Source organism: Oryctolagus cuniculus, chromosome 3 (assembly GCF_964237555.1).
Source record: "Oryctolagus cuniculus chromosome 3, mOryCun1.1, whole genome shotgun sequence".
In the NCBI taxonomy this organism is placed as follows: Eukaryota; Metazoa; Chordata; class Mammalia; order Lagomorpha; family Leporidae; genus Oryctolagus; species Oryctolagus cuniculus.
The window spans coordinates 51,486,886-51,500,716 of NC_091434.1; the positions used below are offsets into that span (position 1 = coordinate 51,486,886).

The 13,831-nt window shown below is 40.2% G+C and overlaps 1 pseudogene; it reads left to right on the forward strand.

The window, feature by feature from the left end:
- Positions 1–3,938: 3,938 nt before the first annotated feature.
- The window catches only part of LOC100354939 (NADH dehydrogenase [ubiquinone] flavoprotein 2, mitochondrial-like), a 157,065-nt pseudogene continuing 147,172 nt past the window's right edge, over positions 3,939–13,831 (forward strand).

Genomic DNA, 13,831 nt, shown 5'->3' on the forward strand with positions numbered 1-13,831 from the left:
TTTGAGTTCACAGACTCTTCTGCTTGTTCAATTCTGTTGTTGATACTTTTTATTTCATTGTCAATTCTTCCATTAAATTTTTCAGCTTCAATATTTCTATTTGTTTTTTATTTAAATTTCTAAACTTTATTTTAAATATTTTTCAAATTGCTAAGAATGATATACTACTATAGTTTTAATGATCAATGACTTTTTTTTCTTTCTTTTTTTTTAACAGAAGATCAGTTTAGTATACATTAAGTAAAGATTTCAACAGTTTGCACCCCCATAGAAACACAAAGTGAAATATACTGTTTGAGTACTAGTTATAGCATTAAATCTCAATGTACAGCACACTAAGGACAAAGATCCTACATAAAGAGTAAGTGTACAGTGACTCCTGTTGTTGACTTAACAAATTGACACTCTTGTTTATGGCATCAGTAATCACCCTAGGCTCTTGTCATGAGCTGCAAAGGCTATGGAAGCCCCCTGAGTTCACTGACTCTGATCATATTTAGACAAGACCATAGTCAAAGTGGAAGTTCTCTCCTCCCTTCAGAGAAAGGTACCTCCTTCTTTGATGACCTGTTCTTTCCACTGGGATCTCACTCGTGGAGATCTTTCATTTAGGTTTTTTTACCCCCCAGAGAGTCTTGGATTCCCATGCCTGAAATACTCTCATGGGCTTTTCAGCCAGATCTGCATGCCTTAAGGGCTGATTCTGAGGCCAGAGTGCTGTTTAGGACATTTGCCATTCTATGGGTCTGCTGTGTATCTCACTTCCCATGTTGGATCATTCTCTCCCTTTTTGATTCTATCAGCTAGTATTTGAAGACACTAGTCTTGTTTATGTGCACCCTTTGGTTCTTAGTCCTATCATTATGATCAATTGTGAACTGAAATTGATCACTGGGACTAGTGAGATGGCATTGGTACATGCCACCTCGATGGGATTGAATTCGAATCCCCTGGTATGTTTCTAACTCTACTGTTTGAGGTAAGTCAGCTTGAGCATGTCCCGAATTGCACATCTCTTCCCTCTCTTATTCCCACTCTTATATTTAACAGCGATCACTTTTCAGTTAAGTTTCAGCACTTAAGAAGAATTGTGTATTGATTACAGTATTCAACCAAAAGTATTAAGTAGAACAAACAAACAAAAAATACTAAAAGGGATAACATATTAAGCTGCTCATCAACAGTCAGGGTGAGGGCTGATCAAGTCACCGTTTCTCCTAGTGTTCATTTCACTTTAACAGGTTTCCTTTTTGGTGCTCAGTTAGTTGTCACCTATCAAGGAGAACAAGTGGTATTTGTCCCTTTGGGATTGGCTTATTTCACTCAGCATAATGTTTTCCAAATTCCTAACAGGGATCACTTTTCAGTTAAAATTTAAACACCTAAGAATAATTGTGTGTTAATTACAGAGTTCAACCAATGGCACTAGAACAAAAAAAAATACTAAAATGGATAAAGTATTACATTGTACATCAACCGTCAGGACAAGAGCTGATCAAGTCACTGTTTCTCATAGTGTCCATTTCAATGATCAATGTCTTTTAAAATTTACTGTATATGAGTGAAATTGACAGCTTTTCATTTGATTATTGTTTATAGCCAATGCATACATTCCTGCTGAAATAGGGTCCTTTCACTTTTTTTTATTGAACTCTTTATGTAGTGTGCATTTACCTTTAGATTATAATGTACATTAAACATATGTTTAGTCAAAAATAAAGAAAATTAAAATTAATCGCTCATTTTGATCACTTACAATTTCCTTATTTTAAAAATTGTTTCCTCAATTTTTTTAAGTTCATTGAGCTTCCTTAAAATAATCATTTTGAATTATTTGTCAGGTTGTTTATGCATCCCCATTTCTTTAAGGCTAGTCACTAGCACCTTATTTTTGTTCCTTTGACAATGTCATTTTCCATTGATTGTTCTGGGTCCTTTAATGAAGTGTTGATCTTTGTGCATTTGAAGAAGTAGAACCTTATTTTAGTCTTCACAGCCTGTCTTTCTCTGGAAAACTCCTGCAATGTGCATGATGTTGGTGTGAGTGAGAACCCAGTGCAGATGAAGCCTATGTGGTGACAGAGTAATTAATATGCCTAGTGACACTGAGGACTACCTGCTACTGAGGGTGTCTGAATCTTCTGCCACTGGTGTTGTTTTAGCAGTGTTACAGGCTAGGAATCCTTTGCAATTCCTGGATCTGTATGTACTTATATCTTTAAACTTTGCATGATTTTAGAAATAAGTTTATTAAATCTGTTTTCGATGCCTTTATCTTCTCTAGGCTTTCTGGGATCTCCATTATACAAGTTTGTTTTCACTTTATGATGCCCATGAAGACTCATAGTCTTTCTTCATTCCTTTTAAATCTTTTAACTTTTAATCTTGTCAAACTTGATTACTTAAAGAGGCCTATCTTCAGAAAGTTCAGAAATTCTTTGCCTTGCTTAGTTTAGAGTGTTATTGACCATCCTCATTGTATTTGTATTTTTTTTTTAAAGATTCAGTTATTTATTTGAAAAGCAGTGTTACAGAGAGTGAGATGGAGAGACAAACAGAGAAAGATCTTAGGTCGGCTGATTCACTCCCCAAATGGTAGCAACAGCTGGGGCTGGGCTAGGTCTAATCTGGGAGCCTGGAGCTTCTTTGGGTGTCCCACATGGGTGGCAGATTCCCAAGTATCTGGGCCATCTTCTGTTGCTTTCCCAGGTGTATTAGCAGGGAGCTTGATCAGAAGTGTAACAGCTAGGACACAAACTGGCACCCATATGAGATGCTGGTGTTGCAGGCTGTAGCTTAACCTGCTACAATGCTGACCCTGCATTTTTTATCTCATTGATTCACTCTTCCACTCCAGAATTTCTAATTGTTCCTTTTTTGTGATTTCTATGTCTCTGTTGATTTTCTCATTCAGATCATGAATTGTTTCCCTCATTTTGTAGAATTTTCTATCTGTATTCCTTGCATCTTTCTGACTTTCCTTAGAATAATTATTTTGAATCCATTTTAAGAAGTTTACTATATTCTTTTACATTGTGATCTATTTCTAGAGAAATATTATGCAACTATAGTGGTGTCACGATTCCTCAATTGTTAATGCTTTTGTGGCCCTATATTGATGTCTGTACATCTGTTGCCTGTCTATACATCTATTGCAAAAGTCATTCCTCCACATTTTATGAAGTAACTTTCTTGGGTAAAGACCCTCTCCCCTCCCTTCCCCTCCCCTCCCTTTCTCCCTCCCCCGCCCCTTCCTTTCTGCCTTCCCTTCCCTTTCCCTGAAAGGCTGAGTTACAGAGAGAGAAAGAGAAGGCAAATGACTGCAACAGCCAGAGCTGCGCCAGGCTGAAGCCAGTAGCCAGGAGCTGCATTTCGGTTTCCCAGTTGGGTGCAGGAGCCCAAGTGCTTGGGCCATCCTCTGCTGCTTTCCCAAGCCGTTAGCAAGGAGCTAGATCAGAAGTGGAGCACCGGGACTTGAACCATTGTGCCTATATGGGATGCTGGCATTGCAGGCAGTGGCTTAGCCCATTATGTGAAAACATCAGCCCTAAGACTTTTTTTCATTTAAATGGAGTGTAGGGTCTCATTTGGGTGGGTGCTTTGTCTTGGGCTCTGGGTGAGCACAGAAATGTTGTTTCCGCATGATTTCTTCAGCTATAACCCACATTAGCAGTTTCTAGAGTGCCTCAATGATCTAGACTGCAGGCTTTGTGGAGACAGTGATGTGATTTTGCAGTGGATGTGAGCTACCAAAAGTGCTTGACCACAGACTTCATGAAGTTGAATGATAATGGCAACAACAGCCACAGTGCCAGAGGCAGGTATGTGTTCAGGTTCTGAAATATAAGTGCTGATGTTGCTGGGGCTTCTAACTGTAGCAGCCATGATTCCAGAGCCATGTATTGTGGAGAGTCCTGGCCTCAGCCCCCACAAGGTACATGGAAGTAGTTGTTGGGCTCCGAATAGCAGTGGCCATGATATCTTTGGGGAAAGATGGACTCTCTTGCAGAGGCTCTATTCTCAAAATGGTACCATGCTTTAAGCATGAGGTCTGAGAGTTTGGAAGGTCTACTGTGCCTTGAGATTATATATTTTTATTACTTCATACAAATATTCAGTATACTTCAGATGTTCCCAATATCCTTTGTGCTGCTATTAATGCAGGAGATAGATAAGCTCATAGTGGTTATGAAATAAAGGATTTACTGCCACATATAGTAGGCCAGGTGTGAATAAGTCAGAATTAGTTGACCTAGAGACTTGATATTATTACGAATTTAGTGAATTTTTATCTCATCCTGCTGCTATCTTTTCTGTCAGCTTTATATATAATACAATGCTTCTCAACTAGGGTTTGGGGGAGCAGATTTTGCCCCTGAGAGGACATTTGGCAACGTCTGGAACACTTCGGATTTTCACAGTTGGGAGAATGCTACAAACAGCATCTAGTTTGTAGAAGCCAAAGATTCTGTTAAATGTTATACAATCATCTCCCACAACTGTCTGGTCAAGTACTTCTGATATGTCGTTGAATAGTATTAACAATGTTCCCACACTCCTTTAATCATTCCAGTGAGGAAAGAGCAAGTGTACTGTCTTTTTCCCCTGTAGTTTGTTAAATAATAAAGTAAGAAACTTCCTATAAGCCCTTTAATACGTTTTCTAATGTCATCATTCCAAGTAGACTGAAGGACTTGAAAATATTATGGGATTGTTATGAATACTTTTGTTAAATCAGCGTTCAATGCTGGTTAAAAATTGTATCGATATTACTTGTTGGGATCAGGTAAATCAAATGTTAGCAAGAGTCATGTTAACTGAATTTTAAACTTATCTATGACAGTGAGTTGTTGGATAAATCAAGTATTCATGAGTTAACAGGTGATTTCTATTTAAATGACACATTAGATAAAGATTTTGGATTCTCATGTTCTTTTTATAACTAGGAGCTGCTAAGTGGGCTAGAAAACCTGAGAGATTATGCTTTTTCCATATTTTGTCAGTACCAACACATGCTTAGACTTTTAGGTTGAATATATCATTTTAGGATAAAGATTAATGGGAGAAATAAAAATAACAGCAGAGGAAAAGTTTTAGGTATCCATCCATATAATTCTCCAGATCCATGGTAACCTATCGCCTACCAAGGGAGACTGGAGGAAGCATTTAATTAGCAGTATCATTTCATAAATATGTGAGGATTCAGGTCATTGTTCTTTCTAATCTTGAATAATTAAAAGTGATATACTTTCATGCTAGGATTTCAGAGCTATGGCAAACAGATGAGAAATGGAAAATTTGCATGTGTAAATAGAATTTTATGTCTGTTGTATGTACCTGAATCTCTCAAGTCAATCTAGGCATCAGAATTTCAGCTCTAGTTACACTTTTGCCAGGAGCAATCTAGTGGCTTATTTCCATCTTGTGTAAATGAGAGGACTGTTAGAAGGTTTCTAGTGGCTTGATTTTAGCCTTCTCATTGTTTATGGGCAAAACATTTACCTTCATATATAGCTGAAGGCTTCTGAAAAGATTGCTTCCAAATATATAAACCTCATACATTTACAATCAATTTAGTCTGAAGAAAGCACTCATATTTTATACCGTATTTACCTTATAGGTTTACAAATAAAAATCTAATCCAATAAATATTTATTTAATGTTCATTCTGTGAAACACATATTTCTAGGCACAAGGAAACTCATAACCATGCTATACAAATTGCTATAACTTCAGTTATAGTTGAGTTATGTTTGTATACTTACTGTCATTTCACAGTGACCCTGTGGAATATGTGACTGTAGCATATATTTTAGTTCATTTAGACTACTATTGCAAAATATCATAAAACTTTGGCAACAATAACTTATTCCACATGAGAACAGAAAATAGAACATACAAACTGTGATTTAATAATCTTCCTTGCAGCTGGGAAGTCTGACTTGGAAGGAAATGAGGGATTAATTGAGCTAAAAAAGTCAGACATATGTATGCTTGAGTACAGTAGGTTGGGCAGGGGCAGAGAGGAGAAGCAGGTGTGAGAAGCTTTGAGCGAAGCACCCTGTGAAGACTGAACAGTGAGCATTGTGTTTTAGCATGAAAGGAATGGTGAAAGTTCATTTCCACATCTATCCTTGTACTTGAGCCTCTTAAAAGAGGCGGTCCCAGAAAATGCTGATGTGTGCATTTGAAAACATTGTTTGGAAATGATTCGCTTTGTTTAGACCCAGACAAAGGATCAGAACTGGAAGGGACCTAAAATTGTGTCTCCAAAAATCATTTGAAACAGATGATGATTGTCTATGCTAATTACAATGCCTCCAAGAGAGAGTTTTCTAACATCTAATGAAACTTCAGCCTCTAAATGGCAGCCATTAACTACATATGTACCTTTCAGTAGTTATTAAGACAAATATGAAAGCAATAGTATTTATGAAATTAACATTGGTATCAGAGTAGACAATTGTATTATGTTCTATTTTCTCCTGCTCTAACTTATTTGAATCATCAATTTAAGATGAAAATGATTTCCATTCCTTTGTTATAAGTTAGTGAATGCCATGTGCTTGTGCTTCTTTCCTTTGTCTCACTGGCTTTGATGTCTTGACTTTTGTTCTGAGAAACTCAGTTTTAGTCTTAGGCTCCTACACCAATTTCAGCTGTCATTCCCTAGTCAAGATAATTGTTAAAGGATGGAATACCATAATGAAATTAACATGTTGCTTTTCTATCATCTTGAAGTATTTTCTTATAGAACTTTACAAGAGAGGTGAGGATGGAAAGAATGAAGAACAAACCAAAAGGTCAAATCAAGAAAATCAGCAAAGACAAGAGAATCAGAGTAAGGAATATATATGTTAAAATAGGTCAAGAGAAGTTTGGGCTATGAAATTTTACAGCTTGCTTCCCATAAAATTGAGGTCATATTCACATAATTTATTGGAACCAGCACCTTCCTTTCCTTTTGGCATTCATTGTCACCTTTGCCATGAAACTTAATTCAACCTAAAATTCCTGGCTGGCAGTCACATTTACCTTCCCTGAAATTCATAGAAATGGAATCTAAAGATAGGTATTGGCTCCAGAGGGTCATATAATACATTTCACAACAAGCTTTGAGAAGCCAAAAGAGCTAAGTTGTAAGGGTACAAATACATAGTGAAATTCCTTTCACTAGTGCTTCACAGTTGAATAATCAGGAATACTGTGGTGGTCTATTTTAGAAAGTCTGTTAACACTCCCGAATCAATTATTTTATTTTGTTCATCATAAATGTACTTCTTGCAATTGTACTTCTTGCAATTGTTAATTTTCAATTAACATTTTACCAGTCAACATTTTCACCCTGTATTTTTCAATCTATGAGGAAAATTGGGCATAAACAAACTAAAATTAATCCATGAAGAACAGTCTTTTCAACAAATAGTGTGGGAAAATTATTCTCCATGTGCAGAAGTATGAAACAAGGTCCCTATTTTACACCTTGTGGGGAGCAACTCGGAATGGACTGAGTTACTGGAATTAAGACTTATTCTATGCATCTGCTCTCCCACAATATGGCGCTGGGAGAGGAGAAAACAGCTTCTACGCAGCTGCCTCTTGCCAACTTGAGTGATGACCTCCAGGAGCTGATCCTGCTCCTGATTGGAGGAGAGCAGTGTACTCGGCGTGTGGGCAGCCGAGTTGGATTTGGTGGAAGAGGACTATAAAGGAGGAAAGAGACGGCATGCACCAGGAACATCTAAGGGGAACATCTATCTGAAGGAACACCTGTGCAGCCCCCGAGAGAGCCGGCCGGCGGTGTGCCACTCCCCTGCGGAAGTGGGGAAAGTGGCCAGGGGGAACCGCCCTTCCACGGAGGTGGAAGGGATGGTAGCCAACCCGGGAAGAACCAGCAGCAAACCCGGGAAGGGCCGAGCAGACGAAAGAACAGCGCAGGGTCCTGTGTAGTTCCTCCACGAAGACGGGGAGAGACATAATGGTGCCGTGACTCAGATATGAAGCCTAGGCAGGGCTTAGTGTCGTTCCTCCATGAAGAGGGGGAGCGACATAATGGTGCCGTGACTCGGATAGGAAACTTAGGAGGGAAGAAACGGGAAGAAGTGGAAAATACCAGAGAGAGAGACTAGCAAAGAGCCTAGGGAAAAGCCGGACAGAAAAGGTGCCGGAAGACGCTATCGAAAGCCTAGGCATAGACTCGGATACAGACTGTGGGAAAGAAGTTAGGATTTAAAGTGAAAGCAAGAAGAAACTTAGACTCAGATACGGACTGCAGGATGAAAGTGAAAGTGAAACCTATAAGAAACTTAGACTTGGATACGGACTGTGGGGAGAGGCCAGGAGAAATGAGGGAGGAATATTGTTGGAAGAAAACTTAGGGAAACATACCGGGTAGAGAAAAATGTTAGGGAGGATGAAGCCGCGAGTGCAGGCCGAGGCGGAGATGTAAGCCAGCTTGGAATTCTTCAAGTCAGCCCGGGGAGCAAAAGGCGAAAATCTGGAACCAGAGGCAGAGACGTGGGCCACCAGGTTGGAATTCGCCAGGTTAGTCTGGGGAACTTGGATTGAATGCCAGTGGCGGAAACGTGAGCTGGGGCTGTGTGACTCGCGGAAGCCGCCGCGTGCAGAGAGAGCACGGGGTGTGAATAGATAGGGAACACGGGGCTGGTGCGAGGCCATGGTGCGGACGCGAAGGGCGTGGAGACCGCGGAGTGTGCGCGCGAAGCCGAGCCACGCAGAGCTGGGAGCCCGCCGCAGGGCGGGCGCCGGGAAGCCGCACAGATGAGAGAAGCGCGGGCTGAAGCGGCTCAGAGCCGGGAAGCCGCCGAGAAGCAGACTCGGGGCGGGCGCCGGGAAGCCGCAGGGATAAGAGAAACAGAAGTTTAGAAGTAAAATGAGAGAAATGGGAATGCTGGCAGATAGAAGTAAAATAGGAGAGATAGGAATGCCCGGAGGTAGAGAAATAGAGAAAAATAAGGCCTCCCCTCAACATGGCAATGACAGAGCTTGGATTCGGTCTGCCTGATTAGGGAGGTGGTGAGCACCTGCGGGTGGCTAGCAGCTTATGCGCCGCAGGTCACTGAAGACAGGCACGAATTAACATCAATAAGTCTCCCCACAATACGGCAATGAGAAGGCTTGGATTCGGTTTGCCTGATTGCTAGGTTTTGTAAGCACCTGCAGGCAGTTCTAGCAGAGCAGAGCATGTGCTGCAGGGCACCAAACACAGGCACGCATCAGGGCCTAAAAACCTCCTCACAACATGGCGAAGAGAGGACCCGGATTTGGTTTGCCTGATTGATAGGACTTGTAAGCACCTGTGGGCAACTCTAGCAAGCAGAGCAGAGTGTGTGCCGCGGGGCACCGAAGACAGGCGCGTATCAAGGCCAAAAATAAAAAGAAAGGGGGATCTGTGGGGAGCAACTCGGACTGGACTGAGTTACTGGAATTAAGACTTATTCTATGCATCTGCTCTCCCACAATATGGCGCTGGGAGAGGAGAAAACAGCTTCTACGCAGCTGCCTCTTGCCAACTTGAGTGATGACCTCCAGGAGCTGATCCTGCTCCTGATTGGAGGAGAGCAGTGTACTCGGCGTGTGGGCAGCCGAGTTGGGATTGGCGGAAGAGGACTATAAAGGAGGAGAGAGACAGCATGCACCAGGAACATCTAAGGGGAACATCTGAAGGAACACCTGTGCAGCCCCCGAGAGAGCCGGCCGGCGGTGTGCCACTCCCTTGCGGAAGTGGGGAAAGTGGCCAGGGGGAACCGCCCTTCCACGGAGGTGGAAGGGATGGTAGCCAACCTGGGAAGAACCAGCAGCAAACCCGGGAAGGGCCGTGCAGACGAAAGAACAGCGCAGGGTCCTGTGTCGTTCCTCCACGAAGACGGGGAGCAACACACCTCATACAAAAACCAACTCACAGTGGATCAAGGATCTAAATACATGAACTAATAGCATCTAATACCTAGAGGAAATCTTTGGGAAACTGCAAGACATCGGTATAAGCAAAGACTTCTTGGAAGAGATGTCAGAAGCACAGACAGTAAAAGCAAAATTGGACAAATGGGATTATAAATTAAGAAGATTTTGCACAGAAAGGGAAACACTCAATGAAATGAAAAGGCAGCTTTTAGAATAGGAGAAAATATTTGCACACTGTGCATCCAATAATTATGTGCAATGTTATAATGCAAGATCTATAAAGAACTTAAAAAATTCAACAACAACAAAACAAACAATGCAGATAAGAATTATGCAAAGGGTATGAATAGACATTTTTCAAAAGATCAAATGCAAATGGCTAACAGACACATGAAAAAAAATGCTCAATATCACTAGCCAACAGGGAAATTCAAATAAAAACCACAATGAGCTTTCACCTCACCCCAGTTAGAATTCAATCATCCAAAAATTAAAAAATAATAAATGCTGATGAGATGTGGGGGAAAAATGTAACCTAATACACTATTGGTGAGAATGTAAGCTTGTACAATCATTATGGAATACAGTATGGAGATTCCTCAGAAATTTGAAAATAGATCTATCATATGACTCAGCCTTCCCACTCCTGGGAATTTACCTAGACAAAATGGAATCAGCATTTAGAAAGAGTTATCTGTACCCCAATGTTTATTGCAGATCAATCCACAATAGCTAAGATATGAAATCAACCCAGACGTCCATTGGCTGATGACTGGATAAAGAAAATGTGGTATATACAAGGAGTAGAACAGTATTTAGCCATGGAAAATAATGAAATCTTGTCTTTTGCAACAAAATGGAAACAACTGGAGATAATTACACTTAGTGAAATAAACCAGATCCCCAAACACAAATATTATGTTTTCTCTGAATCTAGAAAACATCATGCTTAGTGAAATAAGGCAACCCCAAAGGGACAAATACCATATATTCTCCCTGACCTGTGATAACTAATAGAGCAACTAAAAGGAAATCTGTAGAGTTGAAATTGACATTTTTGAGTAGCAATGACTTGTACAGGCTTTGTCTTGACTGTTGCAGAACAGTTTTTTTTTTTCATACAATGCATTGAACTCTTTACTTAACATAGAGTTAAACAAATGTGTTTAAAGTAAATTGAAAATAGATCTCAGTGAAAAATAAGAGTGGGAATAAGAGAGCGAGGAGGAAGAGGGATGGGAGCATGGGTTGGAGGGTGGGCATGCTGGGGAGAATCATTGTGTTTCTAAAGTTGTACTTATGAGGTGAATGAAATTTGTAACTGTAAAGCTGTATAGTTCTTCATATATTCCTACAGACTTACTCCTAAGGGTACAGTTTAAAAACTTGCCATGGGACCCCAAGTACCCTTAAGCATGGTGGTAAAATTACCATTTTAAGTGTTAAAGTGATCATATGGATGGGATTAAGTGTCTGATAATAATAATAGATAGAGTGAATGCTCCAACATGGGACGCAGTCCACACAGCAGACTCATAGAATGACAATTGCTTTACGTAGCACTCTGACCTCAGAATCAGCCGTTAAGGCATTCTGGTCTGGCTGAAAAGCCTTCGAGAGCATTTCAGGCATGGAAAGCCAAGACACTGTGGCCAAAAAAAAAATAAATAAATAAATAACCTATATGAAGGACCTCTGTGAGTGAGACCCCATTGAAAAGAAGTGGTCATCAAAGAAGAAGGTACTTTTCACTGAAGAGTGGAGAGAATTTCCACTTTGCTTATGGCCTTGTCTAAGCACTGATGGAGTTTGCAGATTCAAAAGGCTTTTATAGCCCAAGCAGCTCATGTCGAGAGCATTGAGTGATCATTGTCATCATATGTAAGAGTTAATTGCTAAATTAACAATAAGAGGAACTGTGCACTAATATCCCATGTAGGATCTCTGTCCTTAAAGAGTTGTATTATAATTATGTCTAAGTGCTTGCAAAAGATGCATCATTGTTGGGTTCTTCTTTAAAGTTAAATAAGTTTCTAAAACAAACAAAAAAAAAGAAGTAAAATTAACTGCAAGATGCAATGACTTTGAATAGCCCTTGTCTTGACTGCTGAGGAACAGTTTTTTGTGTTTTTTTTTTTTTTTTTTTTTTTTTTTTTTGTGCTTTTGGCGGATTGTTGAACTCTTTACTGTGTAGAGTTGTCTGTCTGTGTATTAGTGGAGAATGGGACTGGTAATGGGAGAGAGAGGAGTAGGAAGGGTGGGAGTGTGGGTAGGAGGGTGAGTGTGGTGGAAAGAATCACTGTATTCCTAGAGTTGTACTTATGAAATTCATGAAGTTTGTATTCTTTAAATAAAAGGTTTCTTTGGGGGGGAAAATAAAGATATCTAAAAACAAATAAACAAAAAACAAAAGAGAACAATGTCTTGTGATTTGATTATAATTTTTAGCTCTTGTCTCTATTCCTGTGGAACAGTGGTCTTTCTTTTTTACTTGCTGAACACTATGATTAGTGTTTCATTAAGCATATCATTATAATGTAAATTGAAGTTATGCTATTGTGAAAGTTAAAGAAAGGAAGTTTGGAGCAGGCATTGAGGGAGAAAGGGAGGAGTTACGGTTTTTTTAGGTTTGTATCCATGAAATTCATAAAATCTATTCTCTTTATATTAATTAACAATTTTTTAAAAAGAAAACAGTGAAGGGGTTTATAATGGCAAAAAATCGACAGGTGACAAAGTCACAACTTCAAAAAAGTGCAGATATAAGATGTTGTGCATGAGGAGGATGTTATTACCAATCAAACTCAAAAGAAATTTAAGTTAAATCTGTCAGACAAGGGAAGAATAGGATTGTTAAGACACAGAAATGCATGTGACTTAAGGTGGTTCCTCATTGTGTGCACATTTGAGCAGCATTCTACATTTATTCAAAGATGGAAACCCAATGCTTATCTTCTACATTAAATGAATAATAATCATTGGGAGGGTCTTATCACAATGTGTATAGTGAACTGAGGGAAGTAAAGAATGATAAGACACGTAGTTCCACGGTCCAAGAAGAGGCAACACCTGTCAGAAGTGTTTATGAGAAGCATTCTACTTCCTGTGGGGAGCAGCTCGGACTGGACTGAGTTACTGGAATTAAGACTTATTCTATGCATCTGCTCTCCCACAATATGGCGTTGGGAGAGAAGAAAACAGCTTCTACACAGCTGCCTCCAGTTCAACCAATAAACTGTAGGACTTGCTCCTGATTGGAGAGCAGCGTGCTCGGCGTGTGGGCAGCCGAGTTGGGATTGGCAGAGGAGGACTATAAAGGAGGAGAGAGACGGCATTCACCAGGAACATCTAAGGGGAACATCTAAGGGGAACATCTAAGGGGAACACCTGTGCAGCCCCCGAGAGAGCCGGCCGGCGGTGTGCCGCTCCCCTGCGGAAGTGGGGAATGTGGCCAGGGGGAACTGCCCTTCCACGGAGGTGGAAGGGATAGTAGCCAACCCGGGAAGAACCAGCAGCAAACCCGGGGAGGGCCGAGCAGACGAAAGAACAGCGCAGGGTCCTGTGTCGTTCCTCCACGAAGAGGGGGAGCGACACTTCCAAACTAAAATACTTTACTTTTGTATTTGTGCACTTCTTAAACTAGTATTCTTACTCAAAATTTCATGCTACACACGAAAAATTTTCAACAGATCCTTGAATTTACCTGGATATCTCAATCATCCCTTCCTATCAGGTATGAAAGCAAACACTACTGAAAAGTAAATAGCAATTTATGTGGAGTTAAATCAAATTCTGCTAATAAATATGAATTGTTGACCCCAGATCTCTAGATATTTGACAAATACTAGCAGTCTGGAAGGAAAATACAAAAATGGATAAACATAGTGATGGATGTAAGACATAGAAA